A 15221-nucleotide genomic window follows, 5' to 3' on the forward strand; every position below is an offset into this window, starting at 1 on the left:
AAAAAAGCTTCTACTCCAAAGAATAACATGAAATGGCTCTCTGCCCAGAGACATATAGAAGAATTCAAAAAAATATATATTTTTTAAATCAAATGAGAGACCTTGAGGAAAAAACTAAAACTGAAAAAAAATAACCATCCAAGAAAAACAAGATGATTATGAAAAAAAAATTAATTAGAAAAGGAGATAGAATCTCAAAGATGAAAAAATGATTTTTTGAAAATTAGAACTGGGCAAGGTAAAGCTATGAATGAGCAAAAAATAAACAGATTATAAAGAATGAAAAAACAGAACAAAATGTGAAACATCTTTTTTAAAAAAGATTTTTATTTTTTAAAACATGCATAAATAATTCCACAACATTAGCCTTTGCAAAGCCTTGTTTTTCAGTTTCTCCCCCCCATTCCCTTTCCCTAGATGGCAAATAGTCCTATATATATTAAAATGATAGAAATATGTTAAATCCAATATATGCATATATATTTATGCGATTACCCTGTTGTACAAGAAAAATCAAATGAAACCAGAAAAGAAAATGATGAAGGAAATAAAAGCCAAGCAAATAACAACAAAAAAAGTGATAATGCTATGCTGTGAACCACACTCAATTCCCACAGCCTTTTCTCTGGGGATAGACTAATGCAGACAAGATTATAAGGGAAGCATTAAACTGGAAAACATTTTTACATTCAACATCTTATAAGAAAAAATGACAAATCTGGAAAACAGATCAAGAAGAGAAAATATAAGAATAATTGTATTAAAAGAGACCTGAGTTTCAATTGATAAATGATGGACAGAAGCAGCTACACCCAAAGAAAGAACACTGGAAAACGAATGTGAACTATTTGCATTTTTGTTTTTCTTCCCAGGTTATTTTTACCTTCTGAATCCAATTCTCCCTGTGCAACAAGAGAACTGTTCGGTTCTGCAAACATATATTATATCTAGGATATACTGCAACATATCTAACATATATAGGACTGCTTGCCATCTAGGGGAGGGAGTGGAAGGAGGGAGGGGAAAAATCGGAACAGAAGCGAGTGCAAGGGATAATGTTGTAAAAAAATTACCCTGGCATGGATTCTGTCAATATAAAGTTATTATAAAATAAAATAAAATATTTTAAAAATTAAAAAAAAAAAAAAGAATAATTGTATTACCTGAAAGCTGGATAAAGGGAAAAAGAAAAAAAAAAAAGAATCCTAATACAATAATGCAAGAAATAATTAAAGAAAACTGTCCTGGAATGATAGAATGAACATGAGGGAAAAGAAGAAATAGGAAAAAAAATCCACCAATCATTTCAACAAGAACCTTTGTAGAAGGCACATAGGAATATTAGTGCCAAATTTTGAAACCCCCAGATCAAAGAGGGGGTTCAAATCAGATCAAAGAGAATATTTTGCAAGAAACAAGGAAAAAAATTCACATATGCTAGGGATACAATTAGAATTGTATAGGATTTATTTGTAGCCACAATAAAAGACCACAGTTCCCGGAATCATATCTACTGACAATCAAAAGAACTACACCTATGGCCAAAAATATCATATTCAGAAAAATTATTTTGAGGACTTTTCTAGCAATCAAACCCAAACTTAATAGAAAATGTAATATATGGGAGTCAATATCAAAGATCAATTTCAAGGAATTCAACACGGACAAAGTATGCATGTGTGTAAGTTTAACATGGGACATGTATACCCTATGTTTAAGATAAACATTGACAATAGGGTAGCTCAAAAAGAAAGATTGGGGCAGTTAAAGTAAAAATAGTAATTGTTAGGAAGGATAGAGGCATTAAATGGAGGAGGAAGAGGGCTCATATTTCTGAAAACCTACTCACAATGAGAATGGACTAAATAGGCAACCCTATATAAATACCATGAAGAGAATAGCACCTTCCAAAATCTATAAAGAAATAAGGGAGAAGGGATGGATGGATGAGGAAGCAAAAGGGAAGGGAAGGATTCATGGATGGGGGGAAGTTAAAGTAATAACAAGGCAAGATAAGGAGCAGAATTAAAACAAAGAAACAGCAGAGATAAAAAAGATATATGTGGGAGTGACAGTGTGTGTGTTTGTGCGTGTGTGTATGTATGTGTATGTACATATCTACACATGTATACATAAATATATCTTTTCTTAATTATGGCCTGTTTGGAAATGTTAGGGGAATGAAAGACAGAAAAAAGAATAAAGTAAAAATAGTGTGCAGTAGACAACAAAAGAACAATTTACAAGGAAGTAAAGAAAAGATGGATACTCATGAATATAATTTCTTCTATTAATTTATATACTTTCTTGAATTGGTAATTTGTTGTTATATATTTTGAATCTTCCATGATGTTCGACTGGGCATATGACAATGTCTGTTTGCTTTTTTTAATTTCCAGAGTGATTTGTTTAATTTTTTTAAAAAGAGTAATAGCTTTTTATTTTTCAAAATATATGCAAAGATAGTTTTCTAACATTTGCTCTTGCAAAACCTTGTGTCCCAAATTTTTCTTGCTTCCTTCCTGCCTTCTCCCTCCCATGTATAGTAAATAATCCAATTTAGGTTAAACTTCTAAACATAGTTCTACATTAATCATGTTACACAAGAAAAATCAGGTAAAAAAGTGAAAGGGAAAAAATGTAGCAAACAATAAAAAGTGAATATACTATGTTTTATTTTTTGTATTCCTTTTTTGTTTTTCTTTTTTTTAATTCTGTTTTTTAAAACAAAATAAATCAAATTAAAAAATAACTCTAGACAATATAAAATACCTGGGAATATGCTTAACAAAACAAACCCAGGAATTATATAAATAAAATTTTTATTCAAATAAAATTAAATTTAAATAATTGAAGAAATATTAATTATTCATGCATAGGCAGGACCAATGTGGCACTTTTACCTAAATAAATTCACATATTAAATTAAATTAAATAACCAAATTATTTAGGCTTAATTAGAAAAATAACAAAATTTATTTAAAAGAACAATAAAAAATACAAAACAAAAACCAAGAATATCAAAGGAACTAATTTTAAAAAGTGTAAAAGAAGCAGGCTTAGCAGTACCAAAAATTTTAAGGCACTGATTATCAGAGTATTACTGGCTAAGAAATTAAAAGTTAGAACAATGAAACATAGTAGACATACAACTTATAGCTACAAATGAATTTAGTATAAAGACAAGTTTTGGGGATAAAAATGCATTATCTGGTAAAAAAAATTGTTGAAAAAAAAAGTCTGACAAATTGGGCTTACTTCAATATTTAACAACATTTATCAAAATAAGGTCAAAATGGTTAGATAGCTTAGTTATAAAGGAAAATATTACAAGAAATTCAGAAAAAAAAGATGGAACATTTGTTTTTGAGCATATGGATAGGCAAACAACTTATGAATAAACAAAAGATCAAGAGCAGTGTGAAGTATAAAATGGATTAAATTAAATTAAATTAAAAAGATTTTGTGCAAATAAAACAAATGTAACCACAATCAGAAGGAAAGCAGATAATTGGGAATACATTTTTATAGCTTCTCAGATGATTGAAAACAAAATTGTTTTTATACTTTAAATATAAGACCTTCATCTGACAAGATCTTATATTTAAAGTATAAAAACAATTTTGTCAAATCTATGAGAATATGAATTACTCTGCAATTGATAAATGGTCAAATGATATAAATGGGGACTTTTCCACTGAAGATTTAAAAGCAATTTATAGTCATATGAAAAAATACTCTACGTCATTATTGATTAGAGATATACAAATTGAAACAAACTTAAGATATTATATTATACTTACTAGTTTGCCTAAAATAAGTGAAAGGGAATGTGATAAATATTGCAAGGAAATGTACAAGAATTGGGACACTAATTCATTGTTGATGGAACTGTGAACTGATCATTTTGGAGAACAATCTGGAATTAAGCTAACAAGTTATTCAACTGCTTATACTCTTTGACCCAGCAATACCACTAATAAGTCTATTTCCAAAGATATTAGGGGAAAAGGAAAAGAACCTATCTTTTAAAATCTTTATAGCAGCTCTCTTTGTGGTGGCAAAGAACTGAAAGTTGAGAAGATGCTCACAATTAAGGAATAGCTGAATAAATTGTAGTGCATGATTTTTATTGTGTACTACTGTGATATAAGAAATGATGAGCTCATTTATTGTAGAAAAAAATTAGTAAACTTGCATGAAATTATGAGAGGTAAAATGAGCAGACTCAAGAAAATATTGTATACAATAGCAGCAATATTGTTTTTAAAACAATTTTGAGTGACTAAGTGATTTTGACTATTATAAAAACTAAAATATAATTATTTTTATCTAATGGTAGTCTCTTCTAGGGTGAGGAAGAAAAAAATAACAAAAAGAAAATTGCATGATAATTTTATATTTTAAAAGGAACAGCAAATTGTATAACAGGTTTGTAGTTTATGTACAATCATTTTTTTTAAATTTTAAACTATTTTGGAAATGCTTGTGTTATTTTATAAACTAAAAAAAGAATAAGTCATTCAGTAAACTAAGCATAATTCTGTAAGAATGTACAAAATACTTATAGCTCTTTTTGAAGTGATAATGAAAGAATGGGGGAAGCTGCTCATTAACTGAACCTCATTAACTGGAGGTGGGGCACAGTGGATAGAGCTTTGAATTTGGAATCACAAAGACAACTTCATGAATGTAAATCTGGCCTCAGACACTTTTTAGCTGTGTGACCCTAGGCAAGCCATTTAACTCAATTTGCCTAATTTTTCTCAAAATGATTTGAAGAAGAAAATTTCAAACCACTCCAATATCTTTGCCAAGAAAATCCCAAAATGCGGTCACAAAGCATCAGATGTGACTGAAATGATTGAACAATTGAGCAATTTATGATTGATAATTGTGATAGAATGTGATTATTTTCAAGAAATGATGAAAGGTATGGTTTCAAAGAAATCTAGAAAGATTTGTAGGAACTGAAATGGTGATGTAAACAGATCCAGGAGACAGTATTGTAAACAAAAACAACTTTGAAAGAATTAGGAACTTTGTTCAATAACTTAACACAATTCCATGTAATCTACTCCAGATATGAAAGTAAAAAATGGAGAATTTATAATTATGTATGTTTTATACATCTATATATATGTGTGTATAAAAATGGTCAATGTGAAAAGTTATTTTGACTATAATAATGGGGATTTTATATTCTTTCTCTCTCAAATTAGAAATAGGAGGGAAAAACCAGTTTGCTGATTGAAAAAAATTTTAAAGTATATAAATGATTATTTTGGGAAGAAAAGTTTCAGTTGAATGACAAGGTAGGAAATCAGATTGAAGAGTTAAAAAGAGGATGACATGTTTAATTTATATTTGATTATTTTCTATCTTGGGGAGTGGATGGAGAGAGGAAAATTTGGAACACAAGATTTTACAAAGGTGAATGTTGAAGACTATCTTTGAATGTATTTGGAAAAAAAACTACTATTAAAAAAAAGAGAGAGAGTGACAGAAAAGAAAGTAGAAGAGAATTATAGAAACCAATAACACTTATAGAGTTAAGTCACAAAAAGGGATGATTGCTAGAAAGAGATGAATTCATGCCAACAGTTTTGTTTTGTTTTCCTTTGTCTTTGTCTTGGAGAGAGTATGAGTATGTTTTTATGCAGTAAGGAAGCAGCCAGTTTGTAGGAAAAGACTGAAGATGAGTGATAGTGTGGAGATTATGAAGGAGAAATTTTTGTAGGAGAAAATGGGATGGGACAGAATGAAATCATTTTTGAAAGAGAAGAGCTATCTTTTCACTTCAGACAGATGAAGGAGGACAGAGTAGAGAAATGGCATCTGAATGACATGAGATGTATAGAGAGGTGAGTGGCTTATTTTGAGGAAGGATACATCATGGGTGGTTTGAGGTAGGATAAAAATTATTAATTAATATTATAATATAATAAATGTATAATATATTTATATGTAATATAATACTATATAATATAAAATACTGTAATAAATTAAAAGCTTAAAATAGTGGCATATAGTAGACACAAATATTTTTGTTGATTAACTTCCCAATCCCCTCCCACAGTTGGTAGTGCCTTTCTCTGACTCACAAGATGACCTTATATGTTTTTGTGTGTATTTATGTCATTCCCAATAGAACTTCAAGAGGACAGGAAAGCATTTCCTTCTTATCTTTGTACCCAAAGTTCTAAACACAATGACTGACTAGTGGTGCTTAACAAATACTTGTTAGTTGATTGAGCAAATACTTCCCAGTATTCCTCAGCCTAAAGACATTTTTTTTCCTATGCAAAGTTCAGTTAGATGCTTCCCCCTCCCCTTATTGCCCCAACTATAAGCCATCCCTTATTTGCTTAGCACAATGCCTTGCATATGAAAGACACAAAATATTTGTTGAGTTTTAATTCATATTAATTGCACAGACTTTCTGAAGTTTAATCAATGAGTTTATCTCTTTCACCTAAAAGAGCACTATCAAAATCCTATATAGTTTAAAACAATAATAGCTAATGTAGCTAATACAATGTCTAAAAATAAACCTGAGTTTTGAAGTCAATAGCTAAAATGTCTCATCTTCCTTTCCAGTCATTTCACGCTACTCTCCTTTATATACTCTATAGTCCAGTTAACTGTGTGCCTGGCTTGAACTAAAGTTTCAAACTCTGAGAATTTGGTACAAGTTTCACTAATTCAACCACACTGCTTCCTATGATTATTCATTTAAAAGACAATAGCAATCGTAAAAATGCAAATTACAGGAATTTCCTCAATATTCACTCTTCATTTTGTTTTCAGAAAGAAATTTTAACACTTCTAGTATGCCATCAGTTACTTCTCAGTCTTTTTGTAAAACTGTAGCCTTCCACTAAACATGTTAGATGTGCATTATTTAAGTTACTAAGTGCTATATCTCCCTAAGCCATTTGTTCAAAATCTACAAATGTCATAATTCCAGAATACTTCATACATCTGAACGACTAAAGGGGAAGAAGAGAAGGAAATAATTTAGCTGAAATAGAATAATCCCTAAAACCCAACACAACCTACTACAATCCGGAAACTTTGGAGCTGTTGATCGCTTGAATATTTCAGACCTTGCCTTCATTGCCTTTCAAATATTTCAATTAAAGGAAATAAATATAAAAACAAGGGTTAATCTTTAGAGATGAAACAAAACGTATGAAATTTGCAGATAGTTCGAGATATCCCACTTAAAAATGCATCACAGAATTTTTTTTTTCCTTAATCCAAACCTCACAAAAATAAGCACCCCTTGTCCCGATCAAAACCGCTGGTATAAAACTCACTTAACTCCCAATTCCACATAGCACATTGTTGATTCTGGGCTGTGGCAGCTGGTTTGCTTAGCTGTGTTCATTAGCAAGGTGTTCCCCTCTAGTCTCGTGGGGCGGAGCTCTAGGCTGGGCAGATCATCACCAGGATGTCACAGAAGAACCCCAGAATGGAACCGGTGATAACAGCTCTCGGGCTTCACCATTTCTGACCCCACTTCTCCCGAAATCTCCTCCTCTTCCGCCACCCTTTCATTTCACCTTTTTGTTCAAAGCAGAACACTTCTGTTTTTCTACATTCCACTTCCTCCTAACCTGTCCTTCCGATTTCGGATCTCAAAGGAAGAGAAGAAAGAAGGAATAGCAGAAGAGAACAGTATCCTCTTTTTCTCTTTCTCTCCAAAAATTACATCCCCTCCAGAGCCCTCTAGTGAATAGAATAGAGCCTCCTTCCGACCCCCCCCCCGCCCCTCCGCACTCTCAATTCTCTTTTCGTTTTCTCCCCCATCCCTCCGCCCCCGCCTCCATTCATACAACTGGCAGCAGGTGCATCTGAAGAGCTCTTCTAAAGCAGCAAAACAGATCAGGCTGCTTCTCTTGCTTACATCTCACCTTACTCTCTGAAATGAAGGACGGTCCTCCATACCTTCCATCCCTACCCACGCTGCGGGGTCTCAACATCAACCTCTTCCAAACGCAAGGTCACAAAGCCTATCAAGTAGAACGCCTTCAAGCCCCTCTCCAGCCTTACCTATGGGCGACCAAAAATTGCTTCTCTTCTAGCAGCCAAACAATTTTCGCGTACACCGGCATTTCCTGCTGTCCTGATACTTCCTGGAGTGACTGAGGTGGCAGGCAGGAGCGGCTTCGGCCAGGGTCTGCCTCCTCTCCCCCCTTTCACTTTCATTCTATTTCTGCAGGTCTCGGAGACGTCAACGCCTACTGGAGCCTGCTCAGCCTCCTCCCTCCCCACGTAACCCCCACCACACCACTCGTTAGACTGGCTTTCAAACCAATAGAACCACTAGCTTTACAATACAAAGAAGCTCGACTAGTTCTAGCTATTCTCATACAAATTTGTCTTGCTTCCTTCAACACTACAAAAAATCGTCACAGTATTGTTTTTCCTGAAATATTTAGAATGGGAAGACTAGCAATTGAGTAGTATAGCCATTGTCAGTCCTTAATTCTCTAGAGAAGAGTCGCAAGCTATTATTATCCATACGAAAGATTGCTTTGAATCACTAATAAAAAATGCAAAGCAAAGCAATTCTGAAGTTTCACTACATAACCAGTAAATTGACAAAAATGACAAAATTTGGGAGTAGTCATTGTCAAAGAGATTGTAGACCAACCGGGACACATTATTATTAAGAGAATTGTGAATTAGATAATGACAAAATAGTTAAATTATTTGATCCAGAGATCCCGTTAATAATACACTCCAAGGTCAATGACAAAAGAATCATACACACCAAAGTTTTTCATTCATTCATTTTTTTCTCTCTCCTTCCTTATTTCCTCTCTTCCTTTTTCCCTCCCTCTTCCCCCCTCCCTCTTCCCCCCTCCCTTTCCCCCCTCTCTCCCTTTCTTCTTTCCTTCCTCCCTTCTTTCTTTCCTCCCTCCCTCTCTTCTTTCCTCCCTCCCTCCCTCCCTTCCTTCTTTCCAATCATTTGTTTGTTTAAGGTTGAAACTTTGTCTCATCCGAGCTGCAAGTACGGAGCCACTCACCCAGAGCAGTTTGGGAACTTTGAATCATTCCATTTGCCCTTCTATAGATCACCTGGTAACTCTTCGATTCCAGAGATTCATCATATTAATGCCAATCAGCATAGCCTACTACATCACAGAATTCTCAAACTCAAGAGATCACTATCTCAGCATTGTTTTAGAAAGGATTATAAGTGTGTACTATCATACCTGGCTACAACAAAATATTTATAACAACTTTTTTTTTTTAATTGGTAAGGAACTGGAAACAAAGTAGATTTCCATAAGTTGGGGAATGATTAAACAAGTTGTGGTACTTGAGTAAACAACTATTAGCCTGAAGATAGCATGAATACAACAAATACAAAGAAGCAGCATAGAAAGATATTCATGGATACAATATACACAATGATTACAACAATGTAAATAGAAAGAAGAGATATGAGTGCAGACTGCAACATACTTTTTAAAACTTTATTTTTATTGTTTTACTTTGGGGAAAGGTATTTTCTTTCATAACATGATGAATATGGAAATCTGTTTTGCATGACTGCCTGCACATGTGTAATCTATATAAAATTTCTTGCCTAGTCAAGAGAGGAGGGGATGGAAAGAGACAGAGAATGTAAAATTTAAAAAAAAAAAATGTTAAAAGTTTTCACATGTAATTGAAAAATATTAAATAGAACAAAAAGATAGAAAAAGAGAGATATGGGTCAAAATTGTAGGTAATAAAGGGCAGCCAGGGTGGTACAGTGGTTAGAGCACCAGCCCTAAAGTCAGAAGGACCTAAGTTCAAATTTGATCTCTTAACATTTAACAGTTCCCAGCTGTGTGACCCTGGGCAAATCACTTAACTCCAATTGACTCAACAACAATAACAATAAAAAAATTGCGTATTGGTTAGTTTTTCTGATCTTGTCCCCTTCCTATTTTTAATTCTTTGTTTTAAAGGATGGCTTCTTTGGAGGGTAATTGGAAGGATATTTTTGAAAACATTGGGGATAGAATAAAAGATAATAAAACTCAAGAAAAAATGCAAATTCTCCTCACTCAATATTGTGAATGTTTTGAGGAAAGATAAAATAAATTTCAGTAAGAACTTTTCTTTGTCTTTCAGCTAAACAGCATCTGTTTCCGTTCCATATTGTGATACTGTCAAATGTATTACTCTGCCAGATGGCTTCTTCTCTTTACCCTATGATGTGAACACTGATTGATAGTTTCTGAGCCTTTTTTTTTTTTTTCAAAATGCTATCCCTACAATAGCACAGTGAGTGAATTCTCATATTATAGAAAAGTAAATTGAGGGTCAATAACTTGACCGTAGACATACAACCCAAAAAAGTGAAACAGTTGGTATATAAAAATAAAGATTCATTCCATCCTTTGCTCTTTCATGAGGAGCTGTTCCATCTTTCCATTCCTTCTTATACCACTTTTGTATACAAAGTATAATATTTTTATACAAAATTAGAAGTGTTTTTGTTGAGGTCTAGCTTTGGGGTACCTAAATGAAATTAGGCTTAAGGTCTAGTGGCAGGTTTGGGGTACAGATTCGGCGCAAGGGGGTCTAGTAGCGGAGCGAGTTCCCAATAAAATCATTTATTGGCCCAGAGAGCTAGATTGATAAAAGAAGTTTATTATTGGGTAAGCAAAGTTAAAGTATAGGCGAAGGTAGAGATAAGGAGGACACTGGACAGAGGGTCCAGTGGACAGAGGGTCCTCACATGGTAGCCATGTTTGGAATCTCTGCAAAGAGGGGTTCCCAGCGTGGCCTTTTTATAATAGGAGACTTAGCTCGAGGGGCTTTCAGGTGTAGCCCCAAAGTTGGCTCATATCGGGGTGGGGCAGGGAACAGGTCAGATCTATTGGAATTCAAAGGGACCAGGATTTGTGAGTTAAAGGGCAATTTACATTATTAACTAGGAGAGGGTGGAAATCTAGAAAGGAATCTTTCCCGCATCATTTTCACTTAAATCATTTGGTATTGTTAAACAATACTCTCACAGAAACAACTGTGATAAATTTTGACATAAAGAATGATTTTGCTACATTTATTGTTTGTTGATTGCATTAAAAAAAAGAAAATGGGGGGCAGGTAGGTGGCACAGTGAATAAAGCACCATCCCTAAAGTCAGGAAGACCTGAGTTCAATTTGGTTTCAGACACTTAATATTTCCTAGCTATGTGATGCTGGGCAAGTCATTTAATCCCAATTGCCTCAGGGAAAAAAAATTAAAAAGAAAGAAAATAGTTTTCTTCAAATTTTAGATAAAATCTTACCTTCTACAAAAATCCTTTTTGGAGCCTCCTTAATATTAGTGCTTTTCTTTATTACCTCCAATTTATCCTGTATATATTGAATTTGTAACATAATTGTATGTTGTCTTTCTCATTAGTCTTGAGAGTAGGATTGGTTTTGTTATTTTGTTTTCTCTGCACCTAACATGTGGTAGGTGCTGATACACACACACACACACACACACACACACACACACACACACACACACATATACATCCACATATTCTCATAACAACAATATGCTTATAAATAAATGCTTGTCCCTGGACAAGTCACTTAACCCTAATTGCCAGAAAGAAAGAAAGAAAGAAAGAAGAAAGAAAGAAAGAAAGAAAGAAAGAAGAAAGAAAGAAAGAAGAAAGAAAGAAAGGAAGGAAGGAAGGAAGGAAGAAAGAAAGAAAGAAAAGAAAGAAAGAAAGAAAGGAAGGAAGGAAGAAAGAAAGGAAGGAAGAAAGAAAGGAAGGAAGGAAGGAAGGAAGAAGGAAGGAAGGAAGGAAGGAAGGAAGGAAGGAAGGAAGGAAGGAAGGAAGGAAGGAAGGAAGGAAGGAAGAAGGAAGGAAGAAGGAAAGAAGGAAGGAAGGAAGAAGGAAGGAAGGAAGGAAGAAGGAAGGAAGGAAGGAAGGAAGGAAGGAAGGAAGGAAGAAAGGAAGGAAGGAAGGAAGGAAGGAAGGAAGGAAGGAAGGAAGAAGGAAGGAAGGAAGAAAGAAAGAATTTGACAATAATGTAGATGTAAATTGCTTTAAAACAGCTAAAGTGCTTGTCTTTCTATACATTATTTCTTTTCATCCTCAAGATAATCCTGTGAGCTCAGTCTCATAGTTATCATTAATCCTATTTTATAAATGAATGAACACATGCTCAGAGTGTTTAAACCACTTATTCACAGTTATATAGCATTGGAGGTAGAATCATCCTAGTCTTTTTTGATACCAAGGTCATCTTCTTTCCACTTCATTACATGCCTTTCATTTCAGGAAAATTTGTGAATAAATTGAATATTTAAATTAAGTAACTTTTTAAATAAGCAAAATAATTTAAAAGACTGCTATGTTGAGAATTTTTGTAAAAAGCATTAAGTTTTGATTTTTTCCTTTTTAAAAGCAGCATAATATAATGGAATGAACACTGAATTGGGATCCAGAATTCAAATACATGTTTTTTGTTATTCCCTAATTGTTTAATCTTGGATAAAACATCTATCTTCTCAGGACTTCAAATTCTTTTTCTACAAATGATCATTATACTATTCTTTCAATTAAAACCATTCTATCTACCTACCTAGATCATCTTGCCATATGCCTGTCCTTCCTAACTTGTTCCTTCTAGCTGGGTCTCTACATTGTGGTCTTCCAGAATGCAAATCCCCAGTCATTGGGGGATCTTAATCCATTGATTTTAGGAGCTTCCACCCTAGAGCCTGATCTAGTAGATTCATGATGTGTAATATTAAACTAGCCCACTTAGCCTTCTTTGTCTGATGAAGTGACCCTTGGCACCAGACCATGATTAAGACACACCTTTCTAACCATTCATCCATCTAGGCCTTCTTACCATCTATTCCTCTGTCCCCAAACCCAAACCCCAAACCACCTTTTCCCCTCATAAGAACAAAATTTTTCCCCCATATTATCTCGACCCTTTGTGTGTTGTCTTCGATTATCAAAAGGGGAAAAAGGTTGTGATTTTCTCCTCTTCCCCCAATCTCCACTCTTTCTCTTTCCTGGTGCTTAACACAATGCCTGGAACAAGTAAGTACTTAAAACAATTTTTGTTCGATATTCATCTGTCCATCTATTTTCAAATTTTTGTTTGCTTTACTCTTGTAATGCCAGAGAAATTGAGGCAAGATAGAGATTATTTAATATTTTATTTGAAAGGGAGAGATTTACTGGAACCAAATGGATCCATGGTTTGGTCCCAGGGCTGAATGAGACTACCATCTTCAAGAATCCAGCAAAAAATGAGTTCTCAATGACATATATACACGTAGCTCAGACACAGGGAGTAGACTGAGGCAGGGATGGAATCAGGGTGTTGAGAGCAGGAATGGGACTCTGACAATCAAGTTCTGATAGGGTGAGGGGAGTCAAAATGGGGATGATGTAATGGGGGAGGCACCCCGGAGATGCTGATATTCTGATAAGATTGGATTGGGGAAAAGCATTCTGGTATCCTAAAATATAAGATCTTTTATCCTTATCAAATATTCTGATTAAGAGGGAGGGGTGGTTTTGCAGGATTGAGCAGAACAATTATAAACTGAGGCAGGACAATTAGGGAAATTAATTTAGGGAGACCAAGTCAGGATAATTAGGGAAACGAGTCAGGAATAAAAGAAAACTGTGGCATAACACTCTGAACTTAAGAAATAAAACAAACATTTCTATAACATAATAGAATAGAAAAAGGAAACCATGATTGCACTTGAAACTGCAAGTCTATTATGTACAATTTGCTCTTTCTTTTAAATATGTAATAAAGTTATCATGAAACTTCTCCTTCCCCTTTTTTTTCTCCTCTTCTCCCTTAGTCTTAGTGATGACTACCATTGGACCCAAATATGTATTTATGTATGTATGTGTATGTGTATAATAAATAATATATTTAGGATAATTCTACACATACTTCTATTTATCAGTTATTTCTCTGGATACAGATAGCATCTTCCTGATCCTGATTCCTGATTTAATAGATCCAAGTAGATTAGTCTGAAGCCTAGTCTATGTTGACAGATAATTGCTTAAAGGCTTCTGGCCATAATAACTATGGTGATTGTGTCAAGACTTCTTCAGAAATAATAGGGAACTCTCTAGTAGTCATTTTTCTGATATAAAATTGCTCTAGTCTCAGAAATAGCAGAAAAAAATTTCTGATTTGCAAAAGCCAACAATGGTTCCTATAAATCATTTCTAAGTCATTTTGCTTTTCCTTTTTTTTTTTTTTTTTTTTTTTTTTTTTTGGTGAGAGAATTGGGGTTAAATGACTTGCCCAGGATCACACATCTACTAAGTCATTTTTTAAGCAAACAATTTTCAGAGTGTACCAAACAGACTTTGCCTGTTTGTCTTAATCTTAGGCAATTAGGTGGAGCAGTGTGTGATTTAGAAGTGCAGTCTAGAAATCTTGCATTCAAATACAGCTGTAATATTCTGAGTCACTTCTCTAAACCTTAGTGTCCTCCTCTGCAAAATGATGGTAATAATAGCACCTACTTCACAGGGTTTTTGTGAGAAATAAATGAAGTAATATTTGTAAAGCACTAGTACATAGTGAGGAGATCCTCAGTAACCTGGGTGTGGTTGGCAGTATCAATACTGGAGTATTGATAAAAATGTTCCCTGGGACAGGCAGGGAAGGACACTGATGGAGATCAATTTGGAGGTCCCCTCTCTGTGGATGGCCCCACCTTGCTTTGTCCAGTCAAGAAGTCCAAGTTATAAAAATCCCTGAAGTTAAATTTCCCCTGTAAACCTGTCCTTGGCTCATGCCATCTTTGCTGATTCCTTCTTGAGGTTATAGCCCACCACAACTCTCTGTCTCCTGATGTCTTCACTACTCTCTAATAGTTCATAGAGTTTCTTCTCTCATGCCTGATCCTGCTTCTTGGTGTGCATGTGATTACTGAGTCCAGAGACCTCCAGAAAACTAACCAGAACATCAGAGTAGTATCACACACACACACACAAACACACACACACACACACAAAATAGAAGAGAGTAGGAAAGTGAAACAAGCACTTATATCCTTACTAATCACTAAATGATAAGTTAGGAAAGTACCAAATGTTAAGATTGATGCAGGCCCCAAATATTGGGATTTGATCAAGAATTCACAATGACCGTTTTCTTTGGCAAAAGATAGGTTTATTTAGAAAAGGTTACCAACAAAATGATGTAAA

The 15221-nt window shown here is 34.2% G+C and overlaps 1 protein-coding gene across 4 annotated transcripts in view; it reads right to left on the bottom strand.

The window, feature by feature from the left end:
• The window catches only part of SLC37A1 (solute carrier family 37 member 1), a 141484-nt gene extending 133226 nt beyond the window's left edge, over positions 1 to 8258 (bottom strand). For 2 of the 4 annotated variants that reach the window (XM_051984817.1, XM_051984818.1), the window contains exon 1: positions 8059 to 8258. The gene's annotated coding sequence lies outside the window, so the exon portion shown is untranslated. Of the gene's footprint in view, positions 1 to 7322; positions 7765 to 8058 lie in introns of those variants that run through there. The other 2 variants (XM_051984814.1, XM_051984815.1) reach the window with 2 other exon arrangements.
• Between the last annotated feature and the right edge of the window lie 6963 nt (positions 8259 to 15221).

The sequence above is a fragment of the Antechinus flavipes genome, chromosome 3, assembly GCF_016432865.1.
Source record: "Antechinus flavipes isolate AdamAnt ecotype Samford, QLD, Australia chromosome 3, AdamAnt_v2, whole genome shotgun sequence".
NCBI classification, from domain to species: Eukaryota; Metazoa; Chordata; class Mammalia; order Dasyuromorphia; family Dasyuridae; genus Antechinus; species Antechinus flavipes.